We start from the raw sequence: 16,457 nt of genomic DNA on the forward strand, positions 1-16,457 counted from the left end.
AATTCATCCCATTTGTGATTCCAGGCAACCAATGTCTAGAGGCATGTTGCCTCCAACACTGGAGGCAGAATGTAGCATTTGTGGCTTGTGGGCCATGGATAGATTTATTATCTTCCATCAATTTGTCTGCTCCTTCTTTAATGCTGTCCAGATTGGTGGCCCTCACTACATCTTGTGGGAGCAAATTCCATCCTTTAATTATGGGCTGTGTGAATAAGTACTTTCTTTTGTCTGTCCTGAATCTTCCAGCATTCAGCTTCCTTGAATGTCTGCAAGCTCTTTTGTTATGGGAGAGGGAGGAAAACTCCTCTCTACCCATTTTCTCCACACCTTGAGCAATCTTAAACACCTCTGGAGGTTCAGCGTTTGAAAGCAGATATATCGCCCTGTGGTGAAAAGAAGCCCTTGTCTGCTGTGTGTATTGTCTACTTGTCCCTGTTAAAGCAATCTTAAAATGTACATTCAGAGGTAGAAAAGGCCGGTTGCTCACAGATAAGGAATCAAGGCATATTTCCTCTAGCTTAGTGCCCAGGGCCATTTCCTAGTCAATTACTTGTTGGGCTATAAATGAGCTGGGGTTTGGGGGGGGGGAGACACTTGTGTATTCCCAGTCACTTTCTCCTCCCTGCTGAGAATTTAATCTGAATACAAAAGAGGCATTGTTACATGCAAGAGGCATGCTAAGCCTATCTACTAGACAGCAAAAAAAGTCACTACAAATTGCAGGATGGGTTTATTGTTATAAGGTGTTGAGAAGTTATCCTTTCCTCATCCTGGAGTTCTTTGCCTATTTAGGGCAGCACCAAGGCCTTCTTTTTGTCTTCGCTTTCACATGTTGTGGGCAGCATGGATTGTTTGTAGCTCTGCCAGGTCACAAGCAGCTGCATAACTAAGTGTCTGGTAGTTTGGGAGCCTTTCATACTATTCAAACAGTTCACTTCCATGTTTTTAGACCCTGTTTGCCATGTCCCTGTCATAAAGGTCTCACTGCGAGCATTTTTGTATTTTTCTTGTTGCACTGTTATGAGTTATCTGGTGACTGATTAATTTGATTGGCTATTAATATGCAGTGTTTCCATTCACCTGCTTTTCTATGACTAGACTATTTAAACTCTGTTATAATTGGTGAATTATAAGAATGAAATTTTGGAAGTTGTAAACTGCTTTGAGCAATGTTGCCATGGAAAAATGGTATACAAATAATCTACCATGATGACAATTCAAAAGAGTGTGTTTATATCTATTTCCCCAAGACAGGGAAGTCCTAGGATAGCATTGCATAAACCTCTGAGCCTCTTGGGTCAGCGGTTCAAATCCCCAGGATGGGGTGAACTCCCATTGCTCTGTCCCAGCTCCTGCCAACATAGCAGTTCAAAAGCACGCCAGTGCAACTAGAGAAATAGTTATGGTAGTGCTGCGGCGGAAAGGTAAACAGTGTTTCCTTGCACTCTGGTTTCCATCACAGGGTCATTAAACTTTTTTTTTTAAAAAAAAAAACCTTCCCTATACAGGACTGCCTTCAGACGGCTCAGGGGTCAGATAACTCCATACCCTCCAACATTTCTCCAATAGGGGCATCCTAAGGAAAAGCGGGGCATTCCGGGATCAAATCAGAAACTGGGACAGCTTCTCTAAATCAAGGATGTCCCTGGAAAATAGGGACACTTGGAGGGTTTGTGGGCAGGGTTGGGTAAGTAGTTGTGGAACTATGCCTTGCAGGTGCCAAAATAAGTTTAACAGTACTATGACTTTACCTCTTAATTTGGCAAGGGAGGACATTTGCTACTCTACCATAGGCAGTAAAATGTCTCAGCTGGTCCCCTGCCTTAGATAACCAAATATTAAACTCCTAATACTGTATTAGTAAGGAGGAAAAGAAAAGAAAAATCCTAAATGTCATATTTTAGTCCTGGCCACCACAGAAGCCAGTAACAGCACTTGTGTGACGACAGTCCATAAAGTTTCAGTCCATAAAGTTTGGTTCTTCTCGACTTCAGATTATTTGTTTGATTGGGCTTGTGTAAATTTACTCACTGGAGAGATTAGCATGGGATTTAAAAGGCAGCCTTCTGCAAGAACAGATCGGATGTGGAGATCTGCAGTCAAGCCCTTATGCAAGGTTAGATTAAACGGACATTCCAACATCTCAGAGGGAACATAGCAATCTCAAAGAGACAGAGGCAGAAAAAGGCTTTGTGGATTCATTCTGCCAGATACTTTGCAAATCTTTTTTAGCGATCGGAAGTAGACCTTACACAACAGCTCTCCACCCTTGCCCAGGTTGTTAAAAAGGCTTGGCCTGCCTCATGCATAGAGCAGGGAAAGGGAAACTGTAGCCTCCAGGTTGCTAGACTACAGCTGCCATTATCTGTGTCTATTGGCCATGCTGGTTGGGGCTGATGGGAGTTGGAGTTCAACAACATCTGGGAGGGTCATGGATTTGCTCTCCCTGGCCTAGAGAGATCTCTGGCTCATGAACTTTCAGGACCACACTGACAGCTCAGTCTTGGGCTTCAGTTTCAGTTCAATCCTATGCTTCGGTTTCAGCTAATGCCAGGAGCCTTGGAGATCTTAAAGATGAAGGACTTCATGCTGGCATACTACAGGGTTACACCAGTGCATTTATTATGGCGGTGTAGCCCTACTTGCTGACGCAATTCTGCTGAGGCTAAAAGCCAAGGGACTTAAGATCTTAAGCTCTCTTTGACCTTCAAGATGATGTCACATTACGCTTTTGGCACTGTAAGTATATATGTCACAAAATGTGTCTACAATATATGATAATACAATGCATACCTGAATGGAAGCAACTGAGCCAAAACTGATTTTGGCTCTGTGTCTTGTTTTCATTTCATTACACTTTGAGTTGTTTAAAATGACCAGACTGTGCCATTGTCAATACTGTGCTCACTCTGAACGCTATCAGTCAAAAAACCATGTAACTGATACCTGACTTAAACAACTGATTTTTCCCCACTCAACTGTGGGTTAGGTTTACTGTCTATCTTTCCATCCTAATGCACGCTCAGAGTAGAGTGGCGATATGGTGATGGGAAAGAAGCCTCAGCAGCTTGCACTGTTGTGTAGAAGAGGCATAGTTTAGCTGCTGAAATTCCCTCTTCTACACAACCATTAAAACTGCAGGAGCCTTGTCCTCCCCCATCAGGGCAGCCTAGCTCAAAGTGGGATGCAAAGTCCAAGAAAAGCAACAACACCACAAAGTGAACCATTTGGAGAAGCCAATAAACCACAATCCAAGGAAACAAGTGAGTAGCAGCAAATGTCAAATGCCTGCCTGAATATGAAGGCCAATTCTGGGTACTAATTGCTCATCTTTCATGCAGACACTCCTCCTGAGATGAAGGTGGAGATCAGCTGGCAAACCAGTCAACCTGGAACCCCACTTGCCATGCCTGTTTTTTTTGTTTTTCATTACAGTGACTGTGTAGAAGATGAGTAATCCTCAGCTCAGCAAGAAGACAGTCCTGGAGGGTGGTTCTGCACCAGAGGAAAAGAAGATTCATTGGGAGAGGAGGATTCAGTCAAACATGTCTGAACATATTCCTTTTGCCCCTTGGATTCTTCTAAAGTTTTGGGTCATTTTTAAAATAAAACAACAAAGCTGCAAGTTTTTAGACCAAACAGGATGTGTTGGGACTGAAGGAAGCTTTGGTGAATTTTTAGTAAGAGTCCTGCTGGATCCACTGAGTCCAGCATCCTGTTTTTCAATCAGCTAGGTGCCTCTGCGAAGCATCAATACTAAGAATTGTTGTCAGTCCAAGGTGAAATCCGGCTGCCCACCGTGTTCTATGTGGCACTTGGTCGTGTGTGATTTCAGTACCTGCACAGCCTTCATAGGCAAGATCCCCTTCAACAAGGCAAGCAAGTACAGTGGTACCTCGGGTTACAGACCCCTCAGGTTGCAGACTCCGCTAACCCAGAAATAGTACCTCAGGTTAAGAACTTTGCTTCAGGATGAGAACAGAAATCACACGGCGGTGCAGCAGCAGCAGTGGGAGACCCCATTACCTAAAGTGGTACCTCAGGTTAAGAATGGACCTCCAGAATGAATTAAGTTATCAACCTGAGGTACCACTGTATTAACAGCCACAGATGGAAGAGACAATATATCAGGATGGTTCAGGGCCCATGAGGTCGGGTGAAGTAGCCACCTCAGGTGGTGAAAGCTCAAGAGGTGGCACCCACATGGGAGGCCCACCTGCTCCACCACTTTCATCACTGGCAGAGAAGCAGCACCAGCAGTGGTTTCAGGCAAGATTTTACAACATTGCTCGAAACCACTGCTGCTGCTGCTGCTGCTGCTGCTGCCTTGCAGGTGCTGCCGCACAACCTAGGTAAAGGAGGTATTGGCAGTAGAGTGGCACGGCTAAACAGGACATTCCACCCCTGGAATGGCTGCGCTTTCCAAAGCTGCCGTGACTTGCAGTGGTGTAGTGGAGCAGAAATTGGAGGTGTGGGAAGTGCAACTTCGGGACTCGCCCTGTTCAGGGCAGGGGTTATGATATTATTTTGCTTTTGTGGTGGCAAAAGTGAATGAGATGATAATGAGGTTTTCAGGTGTGTTTGTGATAGATTAGCATAGATTGTGTGACATAAAGGAATTCAAGAGAATGAAGAAAGCAATCAAGCGGAGACCAAATGCTTCTTTTCTGAAACAGGAGGGGGACCATCTTGTCCTTCATATCAGGCAGCAAAAACTCATGGCCTTGCCCTGCAATATGTGCAGTCAAAACACCTGCCTTCGTGTTTGGATTTCCCTTCGCAGGAGTGGCTGTGGCCTTTCCTTTAAATTCAGAACTTGCCACTAAGCCACTGCTGACTTGCATCTACTTAATAACTATGTGGTAAAGGAAAGACTGGGGGAAAATCTGTACCCACCGCCTTGCAGGACATCTTTGGGAGCAGAAAAGGCTCAGGAGTAAACTCTACACATACGGTATCCAGAGTACAGTTCTTAAGACAGTTGGATGGTGCCTTGTATGCCGCCAGTGTAGTGTAGTGGTTAAGAGCAGTGGACTCGTAATCTGGGGAACCAGGTTCGCGTCTCCGCTCCTCCACATTTGGGCTAGTCACACTTCTTTGAAGTCTCTCAGCCCCACTCACCTCACAGAGTGTTTGTTGTGGGGGAGGAAGGGAAAGGAGAATGTTAGCCACTTTTATCCTTTGGGTAGTGATAAAGCGGGATATCAAATCCAAACTCCTCCTCCTCCTCCTCCTCTTCTTCTTCTTCTTCTTCTTCTTCTTCTTCTGGAAACTCATGCAGCCCAGCTGGTGCCAAATGTATTGCTCTGCTTTCCTTTGGACCAAACTGACAAATCCCAGGACCACCATACACACTGCCCAGGCTTGCGACCCAGAGAGGTCCCTTCGGTGCTGCCAAGACAGTAAAAACAACGCAGGATGCAGCAGTTACGAGTTACCGGTCTCTGCAGCCACAGCAGACACTGTGAGTCTTCATTGGTTTGACTTCACACACACACACACACACACAGAGAGAGAGAGAGAGAGAGAGAGAGAGAGCCCAAAGGCACATTCCATTGTCTCTTGAGACAGATGGATGCCAACAAAAACAAAAAGGAAAAAATCAAGTAGAACTTCCTCAAGTAGAACTTCCTCAGGTTCTTTTATCCCAGGGCAAAAATGTGTGGCGTCAGCCAAGAATCAAAAGCTTAAGTGGATGGTGCTCTACAAGGCCTTCTTCATACGTAAAGCAGTGGTCCCAGCACTACTGTGTGTACAGAGTTTGCAAGCATGTCAGCATTCAGTCCTCCTGGGCTATGGATCACTAGTATTCCAATCCTGCCCATGTAGGCAAAGGAAGCCAGTTTAAACCAGAAATAAGCACCATAAGAAACTGCATGGGTATGTTTTTCTCACAAGTCAAGCATCACATTAAAATCAGACTCCAGTTCTGATTTAACATGTGACTGTGTGTGTGATATATATAAACATAGTTATAGTTAAAAATGCTTCTGTCAACAATTCTGTAACCACAGAGAGTACCGTAACTACAGCTTACTGGGAATCGAGAATGGAGTTACGAGGTCAGAAGGAGTTGCTTGTAAACAGGCAGAAACTTCTCCTTTTCCACATTTACCACTGGGGAATAAGAGTACACTTGATTTTATTCAGTACTGCCTGCATTTAAAGAGCAAACCTAAAAGAAAACCAAGTCATTCCTAGAACCACCTGATGAATGGGGCCAGGCTGTACTGTAGCAACTGATTGAAGAGGCATATAAAATACATTTTTAAAAAAGATTTTGAAACTATAGTTCACAATTCCTACAGGCTGCTATGCAAAGGAACTATAGCCCTGGAAGTGTGTAATTGTGCAATACATTGAAATAATCAGTTCAGTTAGAAAACAGATTATTAACAGAGTGGGGCCTTTTACACTTAGGGTCTATTTTACAGTCCTCTATCTGCAGTTAAGAACCATAAAAAAGGAGAACGGGGGACGTGGAGGTGCCTGCCAATAATTTGATAACACCTTGATAGCTGCGATGATGAAATGGATTGTATTTCTATTTTTAAAATAGTAATTATTTCTAAATTTGTATCAAAGTATACACAGTAGCCTTCACAAAGTATTTGTAAGTCTTTGTCCTCTTATTTTGCAATTCTTTAAGTAGCCACCCTGTTTACATTCAGAAATTGGTGTTCCATGGCGCTCTGTGAGACTTTAAAATCCTATTCTTGAAGAATGACCCATCTACACCCAAGAAGAGGTCATGCACCGACAGGCTTGGGGAAATTCCCAAGGTTTGTAGAAGTATGACCAACGTGTGGGGGTGGGAGTTAAAAACCCACAAATTTGTAGGAAAAAGAATCCTAAGAAAGAGGACATAAAAAAACCACACAGTCCAGTGAGAACTGGGTGTGCTTAGTGGCCACGGAATGCATACAGGTGTGTGTTTGTGTTGAAAACTAGGAGAGAATGGAACGAAGTAGCCTGGGACAGGATATGGCTGGCTGAAACCCTGCACAGGAGCACTTATTCACTCGGATTCTGTGACTCTCAAAAATAAATCCAACTATATGTGAGATGCCTACTGCCTTCCTTCTGTAAAAGATATTGAAAGATGACATTTCCATGTACCCAAGCAAGAAAACAGCATAACAAGGTTCCAGACAGGACTGCCCCTGCCCCCTGCTTTTCCTCAACTTCTGGCAGGGCAAGGATCAGAATGACTTGCTGGGGGAAAATTGTCTGTTTAGCTATGGCAGTACAAACTCCTGTATGCCCCCAACCACTAAAGCACCTCCCCTTTGAAACTCCCTGCATGTTGGTATTAGGCAAGCACCTTCACTGTGTTTTCGGTGTCTACTAAAATCTTTTTTGCTTAAGCAAGCCTATCCAGACATGTAAAATTTGACCTGTGTTTTAATATGTGGTTTTATTTTACAATGTATATATTTCAAAACAGGTGATTTTATCTTTTAGAAAAATAGGCTAACCTGTTTTTTAATTGTCAACCTTTAACGCCTATTTTAATTAAACCACTTAAGAGTTTTTTGAATTCGGTCAAGTAAGATAATGGAATTGTAGAAATGTAGTGTGGGAACTGTCTCCTGAGAAATCTGTATGTGGGACAAGAAGCTAAAGTTAGAACTGGATATGGAACAACTGATTGGTTCAAAATTGAGAAAGGAGTACGGCAAGGCTGTATATTGTCTCCCTGCTTATTTAACTTATATGCAGAATTCATCATGCGAAAGCAGGGGCGCCGACTTATAAAAAATATGGGGGGGGGGCATACCGGGGTCCTGCCCCGGGAAGTTTTCTAAATTTTAGATGAAAGTTAGTGAGTTTTAAAGTATTTCGGCGGAGCCGGAGCGATTGGGGAGGAGGGGGCTTGTTGCCGGATTCTTCAGCTGGGCCGGAGATCCGCTGCTGGGGGGTCCCTGGGCCGAGTTGTGAGCACGGCCTGCTGAAGGGAGATCCAGCCGATTGCGCGACGGGGACGGCCGGGGCTCTCCGGCTAGGGCGCGTGGCTGGCTGGCTGGCTGGCTGGCTGGCGAAGGAGCAGGTGGGGAGGAGGCGGGGGACGGCGGCGGCGCTCTGCTGGAGGGGCACCCTAGATTATTGGGGGGCGGAGCCCCCAAAACGAATTTTTGAGGGGGCTCGGGCCCCCTTAGGCCCCATGGAGTCGGCGCCTATGTGCGAAAGGCTGGGCTGGATGAATCCCTAGCCGGAAATGGAGGCAGTGAGAGATTTTACTTTCTTGGGCTCCATGATCACTGCAGATGGGGACAGCAGCCACGAAATTAAAAGACGCCTGCTCCTTGGGAGAAAGGCGATGACAAACCTAGACAGCATCTTAAAAAGCAGAGACATCACCTTGCCAACAAAGGACCGTATAGTAAAAGCTATGGTTTTCCCAGTAGTGATGTATGGAGTGAATGATGGACCATAAAGAAGGCTAATAATAAATATAATTAGGACAGGGGTGGGGAACCAGCAGCTTTTCAGCTCCTACTCCCCATCAGTCCCAGCCAGCATGGCTGATAGTCAGAGTTGAAAGCAGTTGCTGACCTGGGGGGGGGGCACCTGTCCCCACCCCACTTTAGGACAAAGCTGACAGAATGTGATCCCAGCACATGTATGTGAAGAGACTCACTGAAGTCACCAAGACGCAGAGATGAGATAAATGTGTACTTCCTGCTCGCGAAACTGGTCTCAAGAAAATTACCACTCCTTACGAAACGGTATTGACTTGGGAAAGTAGCAGTAAAACTGTGTCTTTAGACAGGATTTACCAGCTGGTTCCAGATTTGATCTGGATATCATTCAAACAGTTAAAATAATGTGTCAATTGCCAGCAGTGTGATCCATCCACAGGAAGCCAGCAACTATTTTGTGGGTCTTAACCTGCCATATATGAGTTTCACTAGCTGAAAACCCTCTTTATTTTGAAGGTTTCACTACCCCGACCTGAAATGCCCAAGAGAGTATCCTGTATCTTTTTTTCCGAAGAGGGAGAGAAAGGCTTCCTGCTAGCGAATCTAATGTTTCACACCTAGTCTGCCAAATCCATGCATAATGTGATACTGTCAACAGTGGAGCTTGGGCTCTTAAGGCTGCAATCCTAGGCACATTTATCTGTGTTCCAGCCCCATTGTGCTCTGTGGGGCTTACCTCCAAGTAAACACGCAGAGGATTGTGGCACAATTCTCTGGTGGAATTTGTTATCTCTACTGACAAGCATCTTTTCTGAAAGCAAGGAAACGTGAACACCCTTAAGGGAACTCATGCTTCAGCAAGAGCCTAAATGAATCCAGTGTTCGGCTGAATGGTGCTTACATCCGAGGGAAAAATGTTTCCCAGTCAGCCCTTTGAAGTGCCTCTATTAAGTGATTTTATACTAATAGGATTTTCCCATGAAAGAAAGACAAGAATGACAAAGCACTGAATGCTTGATTAACTCTGCCCCTCTAACTAATTTGGATCATGTTAATTGACTCCCTCCCTGCTTGGCCATATTCAGCCATTGTCTGCTCCATTTATGAAGGCAGCTTGATGAGACCCAAAATGCACCAGTGTGTAAACAGAGTTCTGCCAAACACAGGGTGGATGAGACATTCTCCAAAGCAAGTTTTCTTGGCTCCTGGTGACATTGCTGGACCCAGGCAGTCTGCTTTATGCATCCGCTGAATTGCTCATTTCATTCTTACCTCCCCCCCTTCTCCCCATTCATTTTCACCCAAACTTGTTTCTGGGCTCATTCACAGTCATTAACGTAATTGCTCCGGGAACTTTTTCTTCTTCTTCTCCCTGTTTGTGGCTGGCGGAGATTTTTGGCTCGCAGAAAAGAAATGTCATTGTTCCTGCATTCAAAAGACAGCAGGGACTACCTGGGCTTTTCTTTCAACATTTTTTTTTTCTTTTCTGCTGACTCACTCCAATTGCTGAAGTTTAATTACAGCTAAGCATATTGGCTGCACCTGTCCCATTCACAGCTGAATGCTGGGCGCCAGAGGCTGCGGCCACGTGGCTGGGGGTTCCCTTTTGCCCTCCGCATCACCAGCTTGTGAAAACTGAGGGGCTTACGCACCAATAGGTGACCACAAAATTGCAGCCACAGTTGCTGAATGACTCCTAGGCTGCAATCCTATCCTCACCTGGGAGTAAGTCCCCTTGCACTCAGTAGTGCTTACTTCTGATTAGACATGTATGGGCTTGTAGATTGCTGCTTGTTTCAGCTGCCACGTCAAGCCAGAAAATCCCATGAGAACTGCCATAAATCACACAACGAACACTTTTATGGTGCACAAATTACTGTTTTAATATTGTGTATGTAAAAAAAAATGTAGAAACAGGTCCCTGAAAAATTAAAATGAAAGGCAACCTGTCTCATGAAGAATCTGAGAACAAAAAGCACCAAAACCAGCAATTTTAAAATTAATGTAATTGTAATAATAACAAACTATTATTTATAGTTTGTCATATATTCACCAATTCCAGAAGATGTTGCTTCCCAATCAGGGTTACAGTCTTTCAACCATTGCAAATGGAGTTGGACTTTCAGGTTTTCACTTTCACTTAGCCTTAGCCAAGGGGCAGTTTTATATTTGCACATCAGGCTAGATTCAAGTAATGAATCCTGCTAGAAGAAGCCTGTGGAGGACTTCCAGTAGTGCAATGAATCCCGCTTCCCCTGTCCCCGCCCCCGTCCCCTAGATCAGCATTTGGAAGTAGAAGAGGGGGAATTGTTCCTTCTGGGAAGTTTAAAAGCTCACACTGACAAAACTACTACCATAGCAAAGGTAAGGTAAAAGGTAATGGACCCCTGGATGATTAAGTCCAGTCAGAGGTGACCATGGCGTGTGGTACGGTGCTCATCTTGCTTCAGGCCAAGGGAGTCGCCCTTTATCTTCCCACCACAGTGGTACCTATTTATTTACTTGCACTGGTGTGCTTTCAAACTGCTAGGTTGGCAGAAGCTGGGACAGAGCAACGGGAGCTCATCCCATCACATGGATTCGAACCGCCAACCTTCCAATCAGCAAGCTCAAGATGCTCAGTGGTTTAGACCACGGTGCTACCCACGTCCCTACCATAGCACTATGTTGACAGGGTCTCTATGCCTTAATACAGGGATGGCCCTCCAGATGTTGGGTTCCCAACTCCTATAAATCCTAACCAACATGGCCAATAGTTAGGGATGCTGGGAGTTGTAGGAGGGCTATGCTCAGTCATACAGATATTAAAAGGCGCAGAGAAAAAGCTGACCATCCTTGAAGCCCAATTTAAATAAGTGTGTGTGTCCAGCTGGCCAAGTGCATAAGAAAAGTGTGATCCAATGGGCTATGGTACCTTCAGTGGGTGAATAGTTCTACCAGAAAACTGTTGAAGAAGTTTGTTGTAAGATTGTTGAAAGGGCCCTGTCTGATTGAATTCACCATACTGGATAATTTCTGGCCAGTCACCAATTTATCTTGGGGGCAAGCATGCAATGGTGTCTCCCTGCCAAAGGCTTGTGGAGGATGAATATAAATTTCAATCTGATTTCTGGCCTGACTTTGGTACTGAAATGGATTTGGTGGTTCCCAACTCTTTTTTTGCCCTCGAACCACTTGAATATTGCTTGACAGGCTACTTAATGATTATAATGTTGTAGCAATTATAATGTGCTATGCTAGATGCTGTATGATTTTTTAATTTTAATTTTACCAACACTGCGTTGACCACCTGAATGAAGCTCACAGGCCACAGTTCGGTTACTGCTCTAGACAATCTACACTAGGAGCTAGACCCAGGGAGTCTTGTCTCTGGTGGTCTGCTGGACCTGTCAACAGCTTTCAGTACTATCCACCACAATATGGTTCTCATGGACCTGCCTGGGATAGACTCCGCTTGCTAGCAGTTCCAGTCCTTAATGGAAACACACAGTTCTGAAAGATGGTGCTGAGGACGACTGCTCATCTTGTCTCCCATGCTGTTTAACATCTATATGAAACGTATCAAGATCTGAAGATTTGGAGTTCACTGCCATCAGTATGCAGCTGTTGCTCAGCTCTCGTTTCTTCTTTCCATCTTAATCAAGGAAAGCCATGGAGATTCTGAATCACTGCCTGGAATCAGCAATGTTGAGCAAAGGTTAACAAAGCAAACGGGGGTTAACAAACTGAAGATTAATCCAGACAAGTCAGAAGTGTTCCTGTTGATAAAATAACCAATCTTGGATGAAGGAGCACTCTCCTTAAAGTTCGCAGATTCAGCGTGCTCCTAGATGCTTTGGTGGCAGATGTATCCTTGATCAATTTTGCCTAGCTGAATCTGGTGCTCCAGCTACATGGGGCTACCATTGCAAAATGTTCAGAAACTTGTACATAACATTGCTGTGAGACTTCTGACTGGAGCCAGTTATCAGGAGCATGCCGTGCCTTTATTTTTACCTTCATTGTAGTTTGATTCCAGGTCCAGTTCTAAACACTGATCATCTACAGCAGTGTTTTCCAACCGGAGGCCATATTGCCCTCTGCCCCCCCCCCAGATATTTCAAGGGGGGCCGCAGGTGAAAATCACATAAATGGGGGGGGGGGCACAGCACAAGGCTAGGAGACCACAGAAGGAAGTGGGAAGTGATGGGGGGAATATTTTTTTAAAAATAAAAATTCCTGATTGATTGGCTATCCACTTGGCCAATCACAAGCGGGTAAGGGGGTGGCCCTGGCACTCCTTTTTGCCATGTGTGTTTTCCTGGAGCAGTCCTGGTTTCTTTCTGATGGGAGAGGGCAATTGCTGAGGCTCCCGTTTTGACCAGTAGAGCCAGCAATCCAGAACCCCCAGGTCAGGTAAGTGCGGTGGTGGGGTGGTAATGGGTAGGACTGGGAGAGCCACTGCTGCTTGTTGCTGCTGCCAGTGCTGGGCCCAGTGGCAGCCTGGGCCTGACTCTGCAAGGTGCAGGGTGCAATCTACCCAGCGCCTAGCAGAGAGGGTTGTCTGTTGCTGCTGACTTGCGTCTAGTAAATAACTAAGAAAGCTGCACTAAGTTCAGTGGTTCTCACTCCCAGGGCTCCTCCAGATGGCAAGATCTTTTTGCACCAGTTCAGTGAAGACCACTTGCTTTTTAAAATTCTCCCATATATACGGAACTCCCTGTGTACCTTTTGGACTGTATCCATAGGTTTCCCCCTCTGTGTCAAATAACTGGGGTCAAATAAGTGTTCTTTCTTTTTTTATAATACATTGAAGATTGATCTCCCTTGGGAGATTCTGGACTCTCCTTCCTTGGAGGTTTCTGAGCAGAGGTTGGATATTTCATGGATATTTTAGCTGAGTTTCCTACATTGCTGACCCTTGGGGTCCCTTCCAGCTCCATGAATCTATGTTTTTATGCTTATTTCATTATGTTCCTGTCATTTTATGTAATTGTATAAATAATAAATATAAATAAAGCATGCTCTATTTACAAACAAAATATTTACCTAAATAGCTACCTTTCTACCGGTAGGAAGGGGGGTGGGTGGGCGTAGCCAGGATTTTTGTGGGGGGGGGGCAGAACTTCAGATTTGTATTGATGTTTTCTTATGGGGGGATCTGCCCCCCTTGCCTACGTCAATTGGGGGGCACAGGGTTGGAAGGGGGCCACGGTCAGAAAAAGTTTGGGAAACACAGATATACAGAGACCTGCACAGCTTATGATCAGGATATGTGCCGGGCTGCCCCCTGCCATACAAACGTGTTCAACTAACTGAGCTCCATGTTTTGCTGATAGCAATGGGCTCAGCCAAAGAGGACAGAAGAGAGAGGGACATCTATTTGTTGCACAGTCATGTGCATAGTAAGTTGCCAACCTTGCCATCCCTCTGCTTGGCTTCCAAAGTCAGAGAAAAGGAACAGATTAAGGTATGGTTACCAGATTTTTTTCAATGAATCCGGGGGGCACTTTTTTCCTTTTTGAAGCTGAGTAGCAACAGGGAGTCAGTAGTGGGGATGGTGAGTCAAAAGACCCTGGGCCCAAGCACACACGCATATTGTATAAAGCAGTGTTTCCCAACCAGTGTTCCGCGGCACACTAGTGTGCCGCGAGATGTTGCCTGGTGTGCCGCGAGATGTTGCTTGGAGGGAGGCGGGCGAGTCCAAAAAAGGTTGGGAAACACTGCTCTAACACACGCCAGCCGGGGTCTGCCTCCGCGTTGCATCAGCTTCCTCGCTCTCGGCGCTCTGCTTGCCAGCCTGGTGGCCTCTGCCCTGCCCCGAGACTGGAAGGGAGGGGCGGGGCTTCCACTGCGGCTGCGTCTCTGGCTCTTTCGACTCATTCCTCCTCCGAGTGGGCTTGAAAGAGCGGCCGATGGATGAATCGGCCGGCGACCCTGAAGCCTTGTGCAAAGTAGAGGAGGCGGAGAAGCGACGGCAGGGAGCTTAGGCGCCGCATCCGGCTCATTGCGGGAAGTCAAGATGGCGGCGGGTAAGTGTGGGAAGCAGCTTTTTTCCTCCGCCGCCCCCCTCTCACCGGGAATAAAGGGGGCCCCGCTGGGGGGTGACGTTGTAGAACGCAGAGTTCCTATTTTGGGAAGGTTTGAGGGGTCGGACTAAGCGGGTTGGGGGCTGGTCTGGGCTTCCGCTCCCTCCCCTCCCCACGGAGTGTACCTGCGGTGCAAGGAGGCGCTCTGAGCCACTGCTCTGGGAAAGGAAGGAGGGCGAGGCGGCCTGGCCAAGTGCAGGGGAGACCCGTAGTGGGGAGCAGGGGGAGGAGGAGGCACCAAGGAATGGAGGCGGGGGAGACTCCCTCGCTTTGCAGAAACTGCAAAAAACGAGGCAGGAATTGGGTTTGTTTTTGTAGCTCAGGACGTGCTTCGCTTCTGGTGTGCCTAAGGCGGCCGCCCCAATTCTCCCCTAGCCCGTCTTTCCAGGTGCTGCCCCCCCTCCGCAAAGGGCCATAGAACTGTAGAGTTGGCAGGGGTCCCAAGGGTCATCTAGTCTTAAGTTTCTCTTTCAAAAAGGAAACGTGGGTTAAAGCGGCGGCGACGCCCCCCACTCACTTTCCTGCTCTGGCTTCCCTAACAGTTTTCCAAGTTGCGTCACTGGATCCAGCCCCCTTTTCCACAGGTGACACGGGGCTGGAGGGAGGGAAAGAGGGCTTTACGTCGCGCACAAAGGCAGCCTCCTAGAAGCGCTCTGGGCCAGCGCCGTTTCGCCGAAGGCGCCGGAGGACCCCCACCCTCAGCTCCTTCAGAAAGGACTGGAGCGGAATAGCCCTTTCTCTTCTTCCCCAACCCTTGTCGTTGGAGGAGTCCCTCAGTCCCTCGCTTTGCTGCCTCCTCCCCCCCCCCAAAGCTTGGAGGTTCCCCGGCAAGGGGGAGGGGAAAAAATTGAAACTTACACTTTCGTGCGTCCCTCCCGGCGTGACGCTGCGCGCTGACGTCACGGGGCTGTAATGGTGGTGTGCCTCAAGATTTTTTTCATCAAACAAGTGTGCCTTTGCCCAAAAAAGGTTGGGAAACACTGGTATAAAGGTGCAAAGCACTTCTTTCGTACCCTGTGACAGCCACCTGCCCATGACTCCCGAGCCTCCCCTAATCTGTCAAAACAAAGGGGAAAGGAGATCTGTACTGCCAGACACCCCTGGTGGCGGCGGCAGAGAGCAACTCCAGAAGCCAGCCAGAGCCAACTGCACTACCAGGCTGGCTCTGGGCTGCTGAGGAGACGGAATTTGTCTGGGGACAGATTTGCAAATCTGGGGACTGTCCCAGGGAACCAGGGACATCTGGTAATCCTAGATTAAGGCCTTCCAATTTAAAGTTCCAAAAGGATAGACACTAAAATTAGGATAGAAAAATCTCATTCTGCAGTTTGTAGGTCTTAAGTTGGGAGTGCAGGAAGGGTTTTGCAGACTTAATTAAATTGCCCTGGGTACAAAACGTGTTCCTGCAAGGACTAATCTTCCCCATTCTCTCCATTTTCCATCCAAGCTGGAGAACTTGAAAGCCTGCTCAGTGAGGAAAATGACTTAAGGAAAAAGCCACGTCTCTTTCTTTAAAGAAAAAATCCCTGGACCACTGGCCTAGTTTAACCAATCCAGAACAGCTGTTCTGTGATGTTTCAAGCACCTCTCAAATACACAGGACGGAATTTCCCCCTTTGATGGGTGTATCAAATGTAAATAAGAAATCTCTCCTAGTTCACATCTCTTATTTTTGTACCTTCTTGGGTTGTTGTAAAGTATTAATGGCTCAGCTTCCTTGGTGGGGAACCTGTCTCTCTCCAGATGTTGACAGACTCCAGCTTCCACCAGTCCCAGTGAGCATGACGATGGGAGATACAGTTCAACATCTGGAGGGCCCAAGGTTCCCTGCCCATGTGGAACGCCATGCCCCACAGCGTTCAAAGATGGCCCATCATAACTACAATGGGTACATCAAATTAAAAGATACTCTTGCCTCTCCTCTGAGTATTTGGATAAAAATTGAGATGATGTCATCCTTTCT

The sequence above is a fragment of the Podarcis vaucheri genome (assembly GCF_965113315.1).
Source record: "Podarcis vaucheri genome assembly, chromosome: 6".
NCBI lineage: Eukaryota > Metazoa > Chordata > Lepidosauria > Squamata > Lacertidae > Podarcis > Podarcis vaucheri.